The following is a 20,130-nucleotide window of genomic DNA, read 5'->3' as shown; positions in this document are numbered from 1 at the left end:
AGTTTAACACTGTTCATATTTATTCAAGAAACACCATATCTCTGAGAAGTCAATGGGCTGAGCCGTGGTGACAGTGGCTCGCTGTCCCGAAGAGAGGCAGTGGTACTCTGCTACTCCAATGGAAGTGAAGACACAAGATTACCCTGACCTGCTGTGAGATGGAACCAAGTATCAGATGATCTATCATCAATCACAGTAATCCACTACCTTCACTTGCAGCTGAATGATAGAGCTCAGTCAGAATTTGAAACCTTATTGATTTTAATGTTTTTTGGGGGGGGATAAAAGAAATTGTAAGTTTTCTTTTAACAATTTTAATTTAGATTAATGGTTTTAATTATGTGCTTCTCATTTGCCTCATTAAAATATTTGTAAATAATTTGATTCCTACATGGTGTAGTGGCTGATATCTGGGAGTGCGCTGCCTGCAGATGTGCTGGAGGCAAAATCCCCTGTGGCCACCAAAAACCAAGTGGATAAATGCATTGTGTATTTCTCTCAATAACAGAAATTTTTGAGTCTTTTTTTCTATGAATTGTTAAGAGGAGATGTATTTTAAAAAAAATATTAGCTTAATACTATATATGATTTTGACAGTGTATATTCCTTTCTTTGTACTATTATTGAAATATGTATTTGAGATAACTTCTCCTCTGACTAGTATTTATCCTTATTCTTTTAAATCAATAAAAAAAGATTGAAAATGAAAAATGAATACATTGTGTGGAAAATTTTACAAGGCTACTGAGAAAGGGCCATGAGTTGGTCCTATTGAGTAGAAAACAAGCATGGAGATCATTGATAGGAATAAAATGCTGTGACTTAGACATAGATGTTTAAGCTCATAGGGATGGGTTTGGAGACAGTAAAGGGTGCTAAGTGCCAAGTTATGGTTTAGGGACAGGGACAAGGAGGAGTTTGAGGTCAGAGGGTTTAGGGGCAGGTTTGTGCAGGAGTCTGAGCTCAGTGCTCCACCTGACACTCTACATTATAAGTCCAGCAATGCGGATGTGGGACAAAAGGCATCTGGAGTCCAGACATCCACCTCGTACTTGAAGGAAAGCAATGTGGTTATGGGGACGAAGGACATCTGGAGTCCAAACCTCTGCACCATGCTGAAAAGAACAGGGATGTGAACATTCAGAGTCCAGACCCCTTCCCCATGCTGAAAAGGCCAGAGATGTGAACGTGGGGTTGAAGGACATCCAGAGTTTAGACCTCTGCTCCACGCTGGAAGACCAGTAATGGTGAAATGGGATGAAGGACATCTGTAGACCAATGATGTGGACATGAGGACGTCTGAATTTACATAACTATATACCCATGAAACTCTTTCAAAAAGAATCCACTGTGGCTCTTGAGAGCTCATTGAGTTACATTTTCATCTTGTTAACTCCTTTGCAATTTTATAAAGAGGACATTGCAAGACACATCCACAGTTGCACAAAACTTATAAACAAACACTGTCAAAAGAAATGCAATCAAAGTCCACTCTCTCCTCACACTACATGGAGTAGACAGTGCTGGACTCTCCACTTGCAATGCACTAAAACAAATCTGTAACTTACCCAGGAACTGAAAACCGTCAAGTTTTACAGTATCACACATAAAATGATGGAGGAACTCAGAAGGTCAGAATGTGTAATGTTTGCACTTTGAGTAGAAGGTGTGAACTGCTGGCTTTAAAAAAAAATGTTCAAAATGTCTGGAATGTTCCCTTTGGACCTGAATGTACACTTTGAGTAGTGCAGTGATTTTTAAAAAGATGGCGAGTTACTGAATGTGTGGTAGGTATTGTCTGTTTTCTACCTTCTTATATTTTATCTTAAATATCATGCACTTTTAGAAGCAACACACAAGGTGCTGGAGGAATTCTGTGTCAGGCATCATCTACAAAGGGAAATAAACAGCTGACATTTCAGAGTCTCGGGGATGAAGTGTCTCAACAATTTCCCTCCTTAGATGCTTCCTGACTGCTGGGTCATCATTATCAGTGTTGCCCCAGATTTTAGAATCGCAGTCTTTTGTGCCTCTATACATTTGTAGGAGACAGTTTAGCCCTCTGAGCCTATAGTTCATCTGGGATCTTTGATTTTGCCAAAGCCTCGTATCTCTTATTGTTGGACACAACATTGAGAATCATATTCCCAAAGCAGGACTCTGACTGGTGAGGAACAACGGAATATAAAACCTTCTTGCCAAAAACAGCCAACCATAACACTCAACAATGTTTTGACAATTTAGCCATTTGCTCAGCATGTCACTAACATTCACAGGCATTCAAAACTGATGATAAACTATCTAAAATAAACATATCATTGAAAAGGTAGAAAATATTGAAAATTTCAAAAACAATGCTTTTAAATAAGTAAATACAATGAAAAGATCTTATAGAAAAGAAATTGTATACATATACATTGCACTAAATCACTTAATTTAAAAACGAGATATAAGTTACCTCCAGCAGGTTCCTTGGAGCTTTGTATTCTCTATTAGTATCAAAGGATCTCTAGGCCAGGCCTTGTCAGACCTTTGGGACTTTCCCAACTGGATTGTCAATATATCCCTTCCCACACACAAAACAAAAGTCTTTGTGGTGCTAGTTTCAGAGAAGACCAAACCACTCAATTTAATAACTCATCATTTGATCAGCATTATTCAATTACAAGACAAGATTCTTTATTTTCTGAGTGAAAAACTTTCCTGACTAGATCTAATCAAAAAATCCATGCAAGGTGCCAGTTCATTACAATACAACCGTGATGGTTAAATAATCAGAAATAACCTAATATGACCCATAATTTTTCATTTCATATCATTAAATATTTAACAAATTCAGAACTGTCATGTGTTCAGAATTAGAGACTGACATATAATTTACAATGGCCAGAATTCGTTACGGCCACAATGAAAGCTGAGTTTTTCAATTTGACAGACCAGTTAACCTCATGAAATCAAGTTTAATAGAGGAATATTTTATTTATTAAGCACAATACAGAACAGATAAAATTATCAAAAGAGCACAGGGTTACAAACCTCAATAAATTACATCATCATTCTCTTCTTTCTTTCTTCAGGCACTTTCATCAAGTTACTGCACAGATATCAACTTCTGCTGAAGAAAATTGAACTACAGCATAACTAAATCTTTGTAATATTCACACACAATAAAAACTTAAGCAAGCAGCGGTAGAGAATTAGGCTTATTAAAGATGGTGTTCTGGAAACAAAGACCTGTGCAGGTGGACAGGAGCAGTCTTCCCTTTCTGTTTTTTAAATCCATTTTAAATTCCAATTTCTGATCAAAAATTGAAAAATCAAAACAAAGGAAAAAGGTGCCAGAGACGCTCAGCAAGTCAGGCAGCGTCTGTGGACGGAGGGACAGAGTTGTGATTTCAGAATCAATGTCAATTCTGTTTCCCTTTCCACAGTTGCTGTCTGACTTGCTGCAATTTCAGGTGTTATTCCAATTTCTGATGATTGCTGCCAACATCATTTTGAAAAAGGAGTCAATTCTGAGCAAGGTGCAGTGGGCTACCACTTGAAACAAGTCAATGTACAAAGTCCTCTCATCATTCTGGTATCCAAGAGAAGCAAGTTCCCAATGGAGCACATCATCAGAGATGGCTGTAGTACAACTCAATGACTATGACAGAACATAAGCTATGCTGCCTGCTTCTGTAGACACTCACTATCAACATCGATCTGGGGATTGAACCTTTCTTCCTCAGCTTGATGCAAGATCAACAATGAAAAGATCCAGTGAAAAGGTTCCACGATTCCAACACCTCTAGGGGAATCTCAAACCTTTTGGTTGGCTGAGCAGTGTGGCTTTTATTGGCTCATGAATTGATTTTAGAAGCAGTAACCGAAAAAAAAAACCACTTTGAAAATGCTGAAGTTGATTCAAAACAAGACCATGCAGCTTTAATTTAAACTACATTTCAGTTGAAATCAAGTTGATCCATCAAGTGATCCACAGCATTTTTGAGATAGGTCTACATGGCTGAATCATGCTTTTGTTTAAAAGATCAAAGTTCTACTCCTTCTCATTGCACACATATGTTTAACAAAACAAATCCTCACTTGTGTCACTAACTTAAAATGTAAACAATAAAGATATCCACAGTTCTAATCACAAAATCAATATTCTCAAGAACTCTATTTACATTTCCATGAAGTGTAAAAATATTGATCTTTTCAATGTGTTATAGTGAAAACATCAAATATCCATAATATTCTCTGATCACAATCTAGGGGAATATTCATAGATCAGTTCAAATCTACAAATATGACCTAAAGCATCTCAGAATGGTATATATTTATACATAACTAGATAAAATCAAAGGCAAGTCTGCTTATAATTGTTAACCATGCAGTGACCAGTAAACCCGTCCACCTTGACTTTCATTAAATAAAGGGGCACTCCTGGACTGTAAGACAATCCTTTATCACTGTTCACCACAGTGTATGCCTTTGACATACATACACAGATTTCCATCACTGACTGGGAGCTTGGCATGTTGTCAGTAACGCCTGGATCAAGTCTCTGACCGTACCTGTGTTGTGTATACGCAAGCTAACAACACTGGCTGTTTCTCAAGCATTCTGTCCTTGCTATCACATGAGTAAATAGCACATTGTTATGATACACAGCTTAACTTGTATATGGTAAGTGATACAGTATAAAATGTTACTTTGCTTTGTGCTTTCCTTCAGAGTCTGCACTTTCTTCTGCAGTGTGTATGGTTTGTCAAGTCTTCAACATTATGCTGGTTCCCTTGTTTGAGAACCTCCCTAAAGGCACTTGTTGCATTTTTCACCTTTTGTTTCAATGCCTTAAAACGCCCTGCAATTTTGCTCAACTTCACGTGCTCCTAATCTTTAGGACTTGCCTGTCTCTGCTACTTAAATGGTCATACTTTAATTGCAGATCCAACTAGGTTTGAAACATTTTGAATCGCCACCTGCTGCAAATTATTTCTTTGACCTTATAACCTGGTGCTCGTCCAGAGTATAACATTCGCATTTCAATTTTGTTTTTGTTAAGACTTTGACTATTCTTTTAAATAACTTCCCTTGCTGCACAGACAGTATGGAGAGGAAGTATAATCAATTATCAGTGATCAATTCCTCTAATTATACAAATCATTTGAAAAATGTCAATCATAATGTTGAAGGAAGAAGTTCAATCTTCTTCCTTTGATATCATCCAGTCCATCATAGGAAAAGCCCTACTCCATCATTGAGCTTATCTACGAGGAGCACTGCCACAAGAAAGCAACATTCATCATCAAGGACCCTATCATCTAGGCCATGCTCTCTTCTTGCTGCTGCCATTGGGATGGAGGTACAGGAGTCTTAGGTTCCACACCACCAGGTTCAGGAACACTTATTAACCTTCAGTCATCGAGCTCCTGAACCAGCATGGATAACTTCCCTCAACTCTGAAATGATGCCACAACCTGGGGACTCACTTTCGGGATTTCTATAATTCATCTTCTGAGAATTATCTGTTTTTTTTATTTACTTGCTTTCTTTTTGTATTTGCACAGTTTGTCTTTTGCACCTTGATTGTTGGTCAGTCTCTGTGTGTTTTTCATTGATTTTGTCCATTTCTTCATTCTTCTGTGAATGCCTGCAATTAAATGAATCTCAGGGTAGTATATGGGACATATATGAACTTTTATAATAAATTTGCTTGAACCAATGCAACTTTATTTTTCCCCTGGAGTGCAAGAGCCTGGGTGTGGGGGGGGGGGGGTTGGTGCCATTTAAAATCATGTGGGGCATAGATAGGGAGAGTGACCACAATCTTTTTCCCAGCGTAGGGGAGTTTAAAATTAGAGGACACAGGTTTAAGGTGAGAGAGGAATGATTTAAAAGGTACCTAAAATACATATTTTTCAGCATTTTTGCGCCTGCCTCGGCTTCCTGTCTATGTTTCCAATACGGTCCATCAAAAACATGGAAAAAATGCCCATCGAATCTAGTGAGGAGTCATGGGTCTGGGAAGTAGTGATATCTGCATCACCTCTCAGAGCCAGCTCATCTTATATTTAAAAAAAAACACAGGAGTACAATTGTACCATTTAAAAAACATAACTGGTAGAACAAAATAATTTCAAAGCACATACAAGGAAATTTTCAAAATTTATATAACAGTCTTCAAATAAAAATGAAAAGTACATCAGTTAGTAAACCTTTACTAACCAAGCAAATCATACAAGTCTCCTGAGGGCAGATTCACATTCAAACTAATCTTACACGGTGAAATGCATTTTATTAGTGTATTATCTATAGAGAGCACTAATCCATCATCTGAATTCATCTAAATGAATAAGTGACTTCACTGTATGTTTCCAAGAGATTTGCAACATTACTTCCAATCTTTGCAAATAAATAAATGCTGATGAAAGTTGCAATGAATGTATTAAAGATCCTATCTCTTTAATGTTCTGCACGTTAAATTTAACATTTTAAATGATAACCATGTCAGCAATACCATCACTGCCTTTAAAAATACACGTTAGTCAAAATCTTCAGGTTACACCCAGTGTCCCTTTAACTGTTGATAAATGTAACCTTGGAAAATATAGGTCTATTTAAAAACTATGAAGTGACACAAGCAGCTTATAAACACTCCAGGCTATTAACATATGAAGCTTCCAGGCAGACATTTGCAACATTGAAAGTCCGATCACATAACTTGGATTTGGAACAAATCTAAAAGAGGCTTTCAGGTGAAATTCAGCTTGCTTTTAAAAATTTGCAAATAATTTTGCTTTAGTAAGACTGAACCTTAGGACTATCAATTGGCTCAGGTTTGAGCTTCAATACCTGCTAAAAATGAAGAGGCAATTGGTTAAGCATGTGAGTCAGAAAGGGGAAGAAAGAAATGATAATGAATCCTGCCTATCGCCCCCCTCGGTGCTCCTTCCCTTTCTCCCACAATCCACTCTCCTTTCCCATCAGATTCCTTCTTCTTCAGCACTCTACCTTTTCCACCTACTTCTTCTCAGCTTCTCACTTCATCACCCCTCCCCAACCCACCTACCTTCCCCCTCACTTGGCTTCACCTATCATCTTCTAGCTTATACTCCTCCGCCTTCTTATTTTGGCTTCTTCCCCTTCCATTCCAGTTGTCATGGATGGCCTTGGTGCAGAATATCAACTCTTTATTCCTTTCCATAGATGCTGCCTGACCTGCTGAGTTCCTCCAGCAGTTTGTGTGTATGGCTCTGAATTTCCAGCACCTACAAAATCTATAAGCTGTAGGCAACAAAAAGCAAATCAACTCTGACAAGGCGCCATCACAGCAACTTGAAAGTAACTTTCAATTCCAGATACCAAGCTGAAGCTCTCGGCAGCAACAAATAATCTAAGGCTCACCAGCCATCCTCTTATTGATGTGTCATGTTGTCTTGGCATGGCAGAGAAATTCCTGCAAATTTACCATTTGTCCTTCTTTCCTAACAGTGAATGTCCTGGTCACTCATCACTCCACCTAACACCACGCATTCACCCTTACTAGATTCTTCCTTTTGCCTTCACCAGTGTAAAGTCTCATGAGATTCCAGCTACTTATTCCCTACCGCACGAGGAGTATTTCTCTATAGATCTAGACATCTGACCTCTGAGCATCACCAGAGTTTTCGAGTGCCCTTATCAGAGATTTGCTTTATGTTACTTTGGCAGAGACTGCTGTTCTGCGGGGAGATGCCAACTAGGAGCTGGCTGGTGTCTCGCAGGGGCAGAAAGCCAGTACCATTAGAGAGCAGATTTCTGACCAGTAACAGTTGATTGCCGGCATAGCTACCTGGAGGCGCTGACTGTAGGTGTATGACCCGTGGCACAGCAGATACAGAGTGAGATGTGTGTTCAACCCGGACCTGGTGAGTTTCGTTCAAGGCAGGAGGGCTGCCACCTTTCAGAATCTTACCATTATTCCTCTCACACTATTTCTCCGATGAAGCACAGGTAGCTTCTTAATTATATTTACTTCAATTGACAAAAGCCATCTATTGTCCAGTCAGATGAAAGGAAGCAGTCTTCCATCAATCACAGCTACTATGCTAGTATCCATCAAAGTAATTCGGTCAATAAGTTAAAGAAAAATCACAGAGAAGGAACACGAGGGGGATTAGTTATTATCAATGGGGGGGGTTAGCAGATATTTTCCCCCCTTCTGTCTTCTTCCAGTCCCCACTCTCACCTGCCTATCAGCTCCCCAAAGTGCCCCTCCTCCTCCCCTTTCTCCTATGATCCACTCTCTTCTTCTAACAGATTCCTTCTTCTCCCACCACTTGGCTTTATTTATCACCTTCTTGCTAGTCCTCCTTCCCATTCCCCCAGCTCTTTATTCTGGCATCTTTCCCCCTTCCTTTCCAGTGCTAATGAAGGGTCATGGCCCGAAAAATCAACTGTTTATTCACTTCCATTGATGCTGCCTGACCTACTGAGTTCCTCCAGCACCTTGTGTGCATTGCTCTGGAATTCCAATATCTGTAGAATCTCTTGTGCTTGTGTTAGTAATAAAAGTTGTATTGATTCAAATATAATGTCTAAATTATTCTGGCATCAAGATTTACTTTGAATGTAAAGATGGAGAACTTCAAAGGCTTCTGAAAGATGCTGCAACAAGGTTTATTATAGCGTTCATTTGTGAAATGTACCTGGATATGGACAAGTCCTGCAGTTTCATTTATACATGTGAACAGTTCTGCGGCTTCTTAGCATTTTCCTTCAGTAAGGAGCTGGGACAGGTACAGGGTAGCCTGAGTGATTTGGTAGGTGAGAGAGTGTTGATTACTGCCAGAGAACTTTAATATTGTCAGTTACTCAAATTGTCTGGCCTTCTGAACTGTGCAATTTCTTTCTACCCTTCATATTACCAATGACAGGTTCATAAGAAGCATGTGTTACACACTTTTCCCTAGCATTAATACACTTGTCAGTCTTCTCCAGAGAGTCTCATGCAGAAAATAATAATGTATTGAAATTGAGAAATGAAAGTATTCTGAAGACAAGATAAAGCAACCATAACTCTAACGGAGTATCTCCAAGTATTTGTCTTGGAGACAAATGTTGTGCTGATCATAATTCTTAACATGCTTTGACCTGTTAAAGGCCAACTATTAGTTGGCTGGAGGTGCAGTGGCAACTACACTGGTCTTCAAGGCAAGTGGTCCCCGGGTTTGAATCCGGCTGGCTCCTTTCACGCTTTCCATCTGTGCAGGGTTGAGCATTGAGCTGGTAACCTGGCCTCGCAAAGCACTCAAAAATGCTAAAGAAGCGGCACCTGATGTGCCACAAGGTGTGGAAATAAACAACAACAATACATATTATTGTGATTTCTCTTCTAGGAGAAGACACAATGCACTAGGAGGATAATAAATAAATAAACAATTTTATTTATTGTTTACCTCTGGGTCCTTAGATCTGTCATATATTGAGATAGAACACATCAGCATGCTGCATTTGGAAGTAATCTGCAATTTAGAGGAGTGCATCCAATGGTATGCCATGCTCTGTATTGACAATGCTACTAGTACCCACAGCTTGTGGCAGGGTGCTCAATATGGCAACAAATATTTTCCAAAGATCCATGAGTAGCACAAAGTCTCACACCTCGCTAATCTTGAATAAAATGTTCTGTTCAGCTCAGCGCTGACCCAATAACTGTAATTGGACACAAGCCATTATGTTCCTCAAGATGAGACTGTAACATCCACATCAGGCTATCATCTTCCTGACTGCGTCATCATCTACCTCTTTCACAATCTCATATTGGAAGTGTACTATCTCAGGATGAGTACTGGAGAATTACTGCAATTTACCACTCCCCTGATGGACTCCAGGAGGCCAAATAATTGAGCGCAATCAGAAAAGACTTGTGGAAATCAGCCAGCAATTCAGTACTTCCACATCGGCACTTGGTAGCACTTAGTATGAGAAAATGCCATCAGATACCGTGGAATTGTCCAAAATTCCTGGTAAAATCTGGCACATCATTTTTTGTAGACGTGACAAAAGACTCCCACTGAAAACCACCTTCTGTAACAAAGTTAAAGTTCATCACACACAAATCCACGTGCATTTCAGCAGCTAGTATCTATGATATCCTTAAAATCAATTATAAATAAAATGATAAAATCATTAAACAATTTAATATCAATGCAATGGGGATTTAGAGTCAAAGAATTATAAAAAGTACAGCACAGAAACAGGCCCTTCAGCCCATCTAGTCCATGACAAAACCACTTAAACTACCTACTCCCATCAAGCTGCACCAGGACCATAATGCTCCATTCCCCTACCATCCATGTACCTATCCAAACCTCTCTTAAGTGTTAAAATTGAGCTTGCATGCACTACACGCACTGGCACACTCTTACTACCCTTTGAATGAAAAGATTTCCCTTCATGTTCCCCTTAAACTTTTCATCTTTCACCCTTAACCCATGACTTCTAGTTGCAGACCACCCAACCTCAGTGGAAAACGCCTGCTGCATTTACCCTATCTATACCCCTCATAACTTTGTATGCCTCTATCAAATCTCTCCTCGAACTTCTACGTTCCAAGGAATAAAGTCCTAACCTATTCAGTCTTTCCTTATAACTCAGGTCCTCCAGTCCCAGCAACGTCCTTGTAAATTTTCTCCGTGCTCTTTCAATCTTATTTACATCTTTTTTGTAGGTTGGTGACCAGAACTGCATGCAATACACCAAATTACGCCTCATTAATGTCGCCACGTTCAATAAATAATGGACCTGTATTCCCAGATCCCTTTGTTCTACTGCACTCCTCAGTGCCCTACTGTTCGCTGTGTAAGACCTACCCTGGTGTGTCTTACTGAAGTGCAACACGTCGCACTCGTCCGAATTAAATTCCATCTGCCATTTTTCCAGCTAGTCCAGATCCTGCTGCAAGCTCTGACAGTCTTCCATGCTGTTGACCACACCCTCAATCTTGGTGTATTCCACAAATTTGCTGATCCAGTTATTATCCAGATCATCCAGGTCATTGGTATAGATGACAAACAACAACAGACCCAGTGGCACTCCAGTAGTCAAGGGCTTCCAGTCATGAAGCAAACACTTTCTACTATACTTGAGCTTCTCCCATAAAGCCAACGTTTAATCCAATTTGCTGTCAGGGTTCGGTCCAGTCCGGAATCTGCGTTCCGGGTCTCGATCCGGTCCGAGGGCTCCGGACTCCGGGTCCTGCAGTTGTCCCTCCTGTCACACGTGATCTAGTTAGAACCCTCCTGGCTCAAGGAGGCACACCTGTAACTCATTGAGCTGCAGGTGCTTATAAGGGGCCTTGGGACTGGGACCAGGTGGGTGGCCGTTTTGTTCTGTTTCCTGTTCTCCGCTGGCTCCGAACTCTTCTCTGCATTCTGTTATCCTGCCCGGGCTCAGATCTACTCCTCATCATGCTTCTCTGCCCGTACCAGTACTGCCAGGTTGGTCCTCTCCCCCACCTTTCTTCCCATGCGTTGGTCCCACTTCTCCGCTCGTTTGTTTTGTTTGCGCGGTCGTGCTGTCTGCTGGCCTTTCCCGATTTTCCTGCTATCATGGCTGTTGTGTTGGTCACCCTAGATCTATGCCCGTTCCTACCCCTTGCCTCTGTCGGGCGGGTCCGGCCGCCCTGCCACTGCCCGGCGGTGGTTCTGCCCGTTCCTATCCCTTGCCTCAGTCAGGCAGGCCTGGCCGGTCTGCCGCTGCCTGGCGGGGGTTCTGCCCCGTCCTCCTCTTCCGCCCAAACCCTGGGATTGTGCCCTGCACCCGCCTAGGGGTTTGCGTCTTGCCCAGGCCTCTGGTGTTTCCGCCTGGGAGACGGCCCTACCCGGGATATATGCGGCCCGCCCAGGGAGGGCTCTCCGCCAGCTTATCTAGCCACCTAGACCTGTTTGCGTCCTGCGTTTGGGTCCATCTGGCCCCGTTCCTGACATTTGCTACTTCATCTTGAATGCCAAGCGACTGAATCTTTTTGCCTCAACCTCCCATGTGAGACCTTCTCCACTGCCTTGTTGAAGTCCATGTACACAACATTCACTGCCTTCATCAACTTCTGTGGTAACTTCCTGAAAAGCTATGTAGATTGGTTAGACATGACATACTACGCACAAATCCATGTTGAATATCCCTAATCAATCCACGTCTATCCAAATACTCATATATCCGCTCCCTGAGAATATCTTCCAATAACTTTTGCACTACTAATATCAGGCTCACCAGCCTATAATTTTTGGGTTATTTTTAGTCCCTTTCTTAATCAGCAGAACAGCATTAACCATCCTCTAATCCTCTGGTAACTCACCTGTTGCTAATCATGATTTAAATATTTCTGCTAGAGCCTCTGCAATTTTGGCACTTGCCTCTTGCAGGGTCCAAGCGAACACCTTGTCAAGCCCTGGTGATTTATCTACCCTGATTTGCTCCAAGACAGCAAACTGTATACAGTCCATGAAGTTGATGCCACTTAGCCTTACTTCTATAGGCTCTGTGTCCATCTTCTGAGTAAATATAGATGCAGAATATCTACCGGTACTTAAGATCTCCCCCATCTCTTTTGTCTTCATGCACAGATTGCCGTTCTGATCTTCCAGAGGACCAATTTTGTCACTTGCTATTCTTTTGTCCTTAACATATCTGTAGAATCCCTTAGGAATCTCCTTTACCTTGTCTGCTAGGGCAACCTTATGCCTTCTTTTAGCCCTCCTGATTTCATCCTTAAGTGTTCTCTTGCATTTCTTATATGCCATAAGTGCCTCATTTGTTCCTACTTGCCTACACCTGCCATGCACCTCCTTTTTTTCTTATAACTAGGGCCTCAATATCTCCTGAAAATCAATGTTCCCTAAACTTATTATCTTTACTTTATATTCTGACAGGCACATACAAGCTTTGCACTCTCAAAATTTCACTTTTCAGGTGCTCCCACTTACCAAGCCTATCTCAATCCACACTTGCCAGATCCTTTCTGATAAGTATCATCAAATACATATCGTATCATCACCGTATACCTATCAGCCTTTCTCCAATTTAGAATCTCAATCTGTGGAGATTCCAGGTTTGAAAATAGTTTGAGACTAATGGCATTATGATCACTAGATGCAAAGTGTTCCCCTACACAAACTTCTGTCACCTACCCTGTCTCATTCCCTGATAGCAGATCAAGTATCACACACAGTCTCTTTGGAACTTTGGAAATGTACTGATTAAGGACACTTTCCTGAACACATTTGACAAACTCTATCCCATCTGGTCCTTTTACAATATGGGAGTCCCAGTCAATATGTGGAAAGTTAAAATCACCTACCATAACAACCTTATATTTCTTGTAATAGTCTGTAATCTCTAGAAATTTGTTCCTTTAAATTCCACAGACTGTTGGGTGATCAATAATATAGCCCCATTAATGAGGTCATACCTTTCTTATTCCTCAGTTGTACCCATAAAGCTGAGTTCTCCAGTCTGTCCTGGCTGAGCACTGCCATGACATTTTCCCTGACTAGTAATGCCACCAGTTCCCCTTTAAACTCTCCCACTCTGCCGGGTCTAAAACAAAGGAACCCCGGAATACTGAGCTGCCAGTCCTGCTCGTCCTGCAACCAAGTCTCACTAATGCTGAAATATTATATATAATTCCATGCCCTGAGCTCATCTGCCTTTCCTACAATATGTCTTGCATTGAAATAATATGCAGCTCAGAACATTAGTTGCACCATGTTCAACCTTTTGATTGGGCAGACTTGTCTCAGAAATAGAAATGGCCTGCTGTTTTGTTTAAGTGCTCACATTTGAGAATGACAATGACAAACACTAGTGATTTTATAGCTCTGGCAGTTCCAAGCACAAACCTGGCTTGCAAAGGGGGGAGAAAAACAAGGCAATGAAACCACTCCATTAATCCTTCAGAATATCCTGAGGTTGTTAAAAGTACCTCAAACCTTTTTTCTTCCATTAAATTAAAACAATCCAATATGTTGTACTGCACTAATTAGTCAGTATATAGCTATGCTAAAATCAACTGGCGTGCAACAGAAGTAAAACTTGCAAAGCGAAGAACATTCAAAAATTAAACCACTTCAATCTGTCATTCAGCTGGCAGTTTATCCCTGAATTGACGGCAAAGCAAAAGGTTTAAGGTGAGCCTATTGATTGCAGAATTGTTTTAAAAATTTGCACAACAAATGGATAAAGTTCAGAATATAGAAGTCACACATTCCTTTATGAAGTGCTCATGTTTTTCAGGGTAAATTTTTCTCTACATTACTTCCCCAGGCTTTTTGGTGCAATGAATTTTAGGGATGTTTGCTAACCGCGAACATTTGCCTTTCCAGAAGAGTGTGCAGCTTTTATTCCCAGGACTTGAGGGCTTGAAGAAGATGGAGCCAGCGAACAACACAACCAAGGGCAACAGCCTTCAGATAGTTTACAAAACTACTTCATTTGCTCCTTCTTCTTCTTTCAGATATGATTCTGCTTCTATCAGCACCTATGATTTACAATTTGACGGTGTGTTTTTGGGCCGATTGAGTGATCTGGTGCTTTGTTGTCTCCAAGGGAGTTTGGTGAGGTTGAGTGGAGTGTGGCTGTCTGTGGGAAGGTGAATCTCAAGGTTGTATACTGCATATGTACTTTGAATTAAATGTGCTTTGAACTATAAGGAGGGACTAGTTAAATGGGGATTTTTTTCCCTTGGAATGTAGGCTGCTGACTAGGGATGGTGGGTATATGGAATGTGCTGTCAGAGGAAGTGGCAGCTGTGGATACAATTACATCATTTTAAAAAAACTTTGGGGAAAGTCCAGATAGCAAAGGTTTTGAGGAATATGAGCACCACACAAGCAAATGATTTGAGCTTAGACTGACATCATGGTCAGCGCCTTCAAATTGGGCCTGTTTCTGTGCTGTTTAGCTCTTTTACAGCCTTTGTCTGAATTTCAACCTCATCTGACAGAATTTCACACCTTAGCAATGGAATAAATCATTAGTACAATAGTTGCAAAGGACAGCCTACTGGAAGTGGAAGAAAGGTGGAGGAGATGGGCTTTCAATAGGAGGACATAGTAGCCAAAGGTGCTCAGAGGGGAATTCTCATACTGAACCTCATTAGGATCAATCTGCAAGAAATCCACGCTTCAGTCAGCAAGACCTGCTACCTGATCCCATCATCACAGCAACTTCAGCGGATTGCATGGACCATCTGCAAACATGACCATGGAGAGAGAAATTCTATGTAATAAAAACAAAAATTATGGTGGCACTCAGCAGACAAAGCAGCATCAGCCCAGAAGGAAACAGGAAGGAAGTTTTCAGGTTGATCACCCCGATCTCCGAGAAGTCACTGGCCTTATGAAGGTTCATGGAATTAGCCATTTTGTTTCATTGGTAATATGGCCAATTAAGAATTAAATCTATCTTGAATAGTTTGATTAACAGCTACAGTCAATTGCCTGAATGAGTGAAAATAGGAATAAGAAATAGTCTAGAATAACAAATAAAGGATTGTAATTACTACAGTTTTTTTAAATCAAGTCTATCATTAAGGACCTCAACACCTCGGACGTGCCTTCTGCTCATTACCACCAACATGGAGGAGGTACAGAAGCCTGAAGGCACACTCTCAATGCTTCAGGAACAGCTTCTTCCCTCCCAGCATCAGATTTCTGAGCAATCCATGGACACTACCCCCACTACCTTGCCCCTTTTTGCACAGTATATTTATTTTTTATATTTCTTATTGTAAACTATAGTAATTTTTTATGAATTGCACTTTATTGCTACCACAGAGCACATTTCACAACGTTAGTGATAATAAATCTGATTCTATTTAGTGCACAAAGACATCATTAAAGCAGAAGTATAAAAACTGAAGTTGCTGCAAATCTGATTTAAAAACAGAAAATGCTGGAAACACTCAACACAGTTCTAATTAAAAGCCTCAGACTTTTCATCAGAACTGTGTTAGATTAGATTAGATTCAACTTTATTGTCATTGTGCCGAGTACAGATACAAAGCCAAATGAAATGCAGTTAGCTTCTAACCAGAAATGCAAAGAATAGTGTTCCTTACAAAATAACTGCAAATAAAAAGTAAGTGCTACAGCACACAAATATAAAAGTACTGAGTCAGTCCAATATGGGTGCAATACTGATTAGCGCCGTGATGTGAGTTTCAGCAGGGTCACAGCCTCAGGGAAGAAGCTCTTCCTGAGCCTGCTGGTGCAGGAGCGGAGGCTCCTGTAGCGCCTACCGGATGAGAGGAGAGTAAAAAGTCCATGGTTAGGGTGAAATGCATCCTTGATAATGCTTTTCGCCCTGCCCAGGCAGTGTTTATGGTAGATGTTTTCAATGGTGGGCTGTTTTTCCTTCCACAGGTACTGTCTGAACTGAGTATTCAAGTGGAAGTGAGAGGAATGATGGGAAGTGAATGGCCATATCTGTATGTTAGAGTACTGACATAAGTAATTCAGGTCTTGATTACAAATTTATTATGACACTTTGCCTCAGATAAGATGTAGGATTTACGTCCATGTTATAAAATAATGAAGGATGCATCCACACTATCTCCCTCCTTAACAAGAGAAAATCTGCAGATTCTGGAAATCCAGGGCAAAGCACACAAAATGCTGGAGGAACTCAGCAGGTCAGGCAGCATCTATGGAAATGAATGAACAGATGACATTTCAGGCTGAGACCTTTCATAAGGTCATTTACAAAGACAGGTGTGTAAAACGGGCCTTAAGGATCATTGGAGACCCAAGTCACCCCAATCACAAATTGTTCCAGCGGCTACCATCTGGAAAATGGTACCACAGTATAAAAGCCAGGACCAGCAGGCTTCAGGACAGCTTCTTTCACCAGGCCATCAGACTGATTAATTTAAGCTGACACTACTGTATTCCTGTTATATTGACTATCCTGTTGTACATAATATTTATTATAAATTACTAAAATTGCACGTTTAGATGGAGACGTAACACAAAGATTTTTACTCCTCATGTATTTGAAGGATGTAAGTAATAAGCCAGTTCAATTCAATTCCTCCAGCATTTTGTGTGTTTTACCTTGTATCTCCCTCAACCACATTGGCAACTTCTTTGTCTTCAGTAGACTCCACATGCTTTGAGTTCACTGTGCGTCACAATGGAACAGAGTGGTCGTGATCTTCACCAAGGGGCAACTGCAGTGGAAATACAGAATCACTGAATATTGCCTCCATAGACCTCCCTATGGCTTATGTGATGTACATGCAGAGAGAGGGCAACCTACAATAAATAAAATAGAGGGATGTTTGCCCAAAATAGCTGTAATCACAGCACAACAGAATTAGGCATTTACAGGCAGTTCAAGGAAAATATAACTCACTGTTTGTTCCTCGCACATGGACTATGAACTATTATCCATGTCCCATTGCATAAAGGAGATTACCAAACCTTGCTACTCCTTTTTTTAATTCTCATTTGCCAGAAAGCATGAATGGATTGTGCACGTTCTATCTGAAGTTCAGTGTCTTCTTCATAGTGCAGAGAAATGAATGCATGTCTGTCACCTCAACTCTCCTGCAACTGATCAACTCCCAATGGCTGACTACACTTTGATCATAGGCATCAAGTAGGTAAATACATTGAATCCTGACAGCAATTCTGAGCTGTGCAGATAACTACTATGCCTTCTGTATTTGAACTAGGATTGTACACCAAAGAGTGACAATTGCATTACGTGTGGAGAGTGGTGATGAAGTGGAGATGAGGTGAGACCAGTCAACATACTTTCAAGAAAAGTTTCACTGCAGCTATTGATACAGCAAGTCATTGGTGTGCTGTAATGATGCTTTCTCTGCCTGAACTGTCCTGCAGCATCCTCTACCATTTGATAAAGTAGGTGTCAACATCCATAGGAAGCAACACGCACAAAATGCTGGTGGAACGCAGCAGGCCAGGCAGCATCTATAGGGAGAAGCACTGTTGACGTTCCATAGGAATCTCTGTTTGCTAAACAGTGCACCACTGTGAGCCCTTGGCACCAGCTACAATAGGAATCAATGTGGAACAGGATTTGGAGATAAATAGAGAGATACAAGTACATAACACTCCAGGTGCAGTCTCAATGTTACCTTGCAAAGTTCCATAAAAATTGCTTACTTTTATTTTCCAATCCGCTTTATATTAACATTATATCTTCCCACATTTTATTCCATCTGCTGCCTTCTTAACTACTCATTTAATCTATTTCTATCTCTTTGCAGGTACTTGGTCTCACGTGTCATTCAATTCAATGTTTTCTTTAAGACCAATTGCTCCCTTTGCTTGCCCTGCTTGTTAAATCCTCAATGAACTCTAGCAAGTTTGCCAAACTTAATTTTACTTCCTTAAAAATCACCCATTGCTGCCGTTTCATGACCAAATGATTTTCAGAATGTCTTACCATGTCTTCCTTACCATATTAATGAACACCAGCTTTCCGCCTATGACAGATACAAAACTAATTGGCCCACCTTCTTCTCACTTGTTTCTTGTATTGATTGTTACAGTTGAAGTTTTCCAGTCCTCTGTAACCACTTCAGAACCTGACTATTTGATAAGATTACAAAAGGTGCAGCCACCTTCACCAAGATCATCTCCTCTGAGATCCTAGGATACAGGGCACCCGCGGTACTTGTTGGCTTTTAGCCCCATTAATTTCTCCAGCACTCTATCAGTAGTTACAGCTTTTTTTAAAGTTCTTCTCTCTCTATAGTCCCTTGATGTTCTATTACCATTGGCATATGTTTACAGTCTTTTACCATGAGGATCAATCCAAAATACAAAATGTGAAGAAGGCGAATGCAATGTTGGCATTCATTTCTAGAGGTATAGAATATACGAGCAGGGATGTGAACTTGAGGCTCTATAAGGCACTTGTGAGACCACTCCTGGAGTATTGTGTGCAGTTTTGGGCTCCTTATTTTAGAAAGGATATACTGACATTCGAGAGGGTTCGAAGAAGACTCATGAGAATGATTCCAGGTTACCGTATGAGGAAAGTCTGGCAGCTCTTGGTCTGTATTTCCTGGAATTCAGGAGAATGAGGGGAGATCTCATAGAAACATTCAGAATGTTAAAAGGCCTTATCAGATTAGAAATGGCAAAAGTATTTCCCATAGTAGGGGATTCTAGGAGAAGAGGGCACAACTTCAGGACTGAAGGACATCCTTTTAGAACTGAGATGCAGAGAAATTACTTTAGTCAGAGGGTGGTAAATCTGTGGAATTTGTTGCCACGAGCGGCTGTGGAGGCCAAGTCATTGGATGCATTTAAAGCAGAGATAGCTAAGTTCTTGATTAGCCAGGGCATTAAAGGGTATGGGATGAAAGCAGGGGATTGGGGGTGACTGGAAGAATTGGATCAGTCCATGTTTGAATGGCAGAGCAGACTCGATGGGCTGAATGGCCTACTTCTGCTCCTAAAGCTTATAGTCTTACATTTTAGAACATCTCCCATTTCTTCATTTCAATAGTTTCCCTAGTCTCATCCTTTAAGTGATCAATATCAGTTTTTCTCTTCTTCTTACATATTAAAGTCCTTACTGTCTGTTCATATGTTTACTATTAGCTAACTCTATCCTATTGTTTAGTCAACTTTTGTTCATTTCCAAATCTTTCTCAATCCTCCTGCCACTAATCTAACTATGTAGCGTGCCTTCTCTTTGAATATGAAACCGTTCTATATTTGAGCAAACCAGGATAGCGCCTACAGACCTTCTCACTGGAGTATATCCTTGTTGAGTTTAACAAAATTTCTTTTTATTTGGGAAGTCCTTTATTATGTGAACAGGCATTCAAAACTCTTAAGCTGTCACAGAATGCAGCAGTGGGAAATTCATCTACTCTGTTTCTACCAAAAGAATGATCAGTGAGATAGTTAAAATGGCAAAAAGATGCCTTAACATTCCTAATACTAAGCAAGAGCTCCTGAAATTTAAGGCCACAATTTTGGTCCAGATCTAAATCTTTAAATATTGTAATAAATCTCACTCAATACGTTTTAATTGAAATATAGCATCACACTTCTTTTTCACTCCATTTTCAATTTGGTATTACTGAATAATTCAGTTATTTAACATTCTAGGTCTCAA

At 40.5% G+C, this 20,130-nt stretch overlaps 1 long non-coding RNA gene across 1 annotated transcript in view; it reads left to right on the top strand.

Annotated features, from left to right (window-relative positions):
* Positions 1-267, top strand: part of LOC140734079 (uncharacterized) — a 37,578-nt gene extending 37,311 nt beyond the window's left edge. The window contains exon 3 of the long non-coding RNA XR_012100466.1: positions 29-267. This is a non-coding gene — a long non-coding RNA (uncharacterized lncRNA). The remainder of the gene's footprint in view (positions 1-28) is intronic.
* The last annotated feature ends 19,863 nt before the right edge of the window (positions 268-20,130 follow it).

The sequence above is a fragment of the Hemitrygon akajei genome, chromosome 10 (genome assembly GCF_048418815.1).
Source record: "Hemitrygon akajei chromosome 10, sHemAka1.3, whole genome shotgun sequence".
NCBI classification, from domain to species: domain Eukaryota; kingdom Metazoa; phylum Chordata; class Chondrichthyes; order Myliobatiformes; family Dasyatidae; genus Hemitrygon; species Hemitrygon akajei.
Note: the sequence above shows the minus strand (reverse complement) of the source record. Positions and strands in the feature narration are given on the sequence as shown.